The sequence below is a fragment of the Marmota flaviventris genome, chromosome 12, assembly GCF_047511675.1.
Source record: "Marmota flaviventris isolate mMarFla1 chromosome 12, mMarFla1.hap1, whole genome shotgun sequence".
Lineage (NCBI taxonomy): Eukaryota > Metazoa > Chordata > Mammalia > Rodentia > Sciuridae > Marmota > Marmota flaviventris.
In genome coordinates, this window is record NC_092509.1 from 36,532,379 (window position 1) to 36,533,786 (window position 1,408).

The 1,408-nt window shown below is 40.6% G+C and overlaps 1 pseudogene; it reads left to right on the forward strand.

Moving 5' to 3' along the window:
- LOC114087052 (ribosome production factor 2 homolog pseudogene) lies at window positions 1-1,094 on the forward strand (annotated as a pseudogene).
- The last annotated feature ends 314 nt before the right edge of the window (window positions 1,095-1,408 follow it).

Below are 1,408 nucleotides of genomic sequence, written 5' to 3' on the forward strand. Positions count from 1 at the left end.
ATGGACACCTTGGATCAGGTTATAAAACCCAAAACAAAAATGGCCAAGAGGGGCTGGGGATGTGGCTCAAGCGGTAGCGCGCTCGCCTGGCATGCGTGCAGCCCGGGTTCGATCCTCAGCACCACATACAAATAAAGATGTTGTGTCCGCCGAAAACTAAAAAAAAAAAAAATGGCCAAGAGATTCCTGAAGAAGAGAGAACCAAACCTCAGTGAAAATACTAAAAATGTCCTGCTCTTTAAACAGGGAAATGCAAATGCAACAGTGATACAAGTACTTAAAAATGTGGAAAAACATTACAAGATCATTTGAGGATCAGACATCACTGGAATTCTTTTCAAAGAAGTCAGATTGTTCTTTATTCATGTTTGGCTCCCATAACAAGAAGCGGCCAAATAATCTAGGAATAGGTCACATGTATGACTACTATGTGCTGAATATGACTGAATGAGGTATTGAGAAGTTTGTGTCTCTCAAAGATGTCCTGAGAGTAAACAAAACCCATGTTAATATTTGCTGGTGATGCTTTTGATGCAAACGAAGACTACAGAAGACTAAAAAGTCTTCTTATTGTCTTTTTCAGAGGCTCACAGTATCAAATATTCTCCTGGCTGGATTAGCGTATACTCTGCACTTCACTCTACTGAACAGCAAGATTTACTTTCAAAGCTGTAAGTTGCTGTTGAAGAAATCTGGTTGCAGAACACCACAAATTGAATTGGAAGAGAGGTTACACTTCTTTGGATCTGGTTTTGAGGAGGACACACCTGGCATCAGATGATCTTTATAAATTATCTATGAAAATGCCAAAAGCTCTTAAGCCAAAGAAAAAGAAAAATATCTCCCATGTTACTTTCAGTACAACTTATGGAAGGATTCACACGCAGAAACAAGACCTAAGCAAAATACAAATTAGGAAAATGAAGGGGCTGAAAAAGCAACCTGTAGAAAGGATAACAGAAGATCAGGAGAAACAAATTAAAGAGAATGAAAAAAAGTTAGTGGAATTTAGCCAGCCACTGCAGTTCTATTCTGGTCTCTTAAAGGAGTTGTCAAGCTTTAGTCCATTCAGTTTCTTACAAGAATTATCATAGGGCTGGGGATGTGGCTTAGGGATAGAGTACTCGCCTAGCATTCAGGAGGTTCAATCCTCAGCACCCCACCCCCCTGCAATTTTATCATATATTTTTAATAACATGATAACTCACTATGTTGAGAGCCATCTGTCCGTAGGCTGTGTGTAGACTGTGTTGCACATCGTAGCCGAGTGAGTAGGATAATCTGGTGTCTAGGAACTTCCAGTGGACATTTCTTCTGTGTAAGACTGCCCAGAGACATTGTGAATTTCTGTTCCTCTCTGCCATGTCCCACACAGTACTGGAGATGGGGTGACCCACTGTAGCTGCAC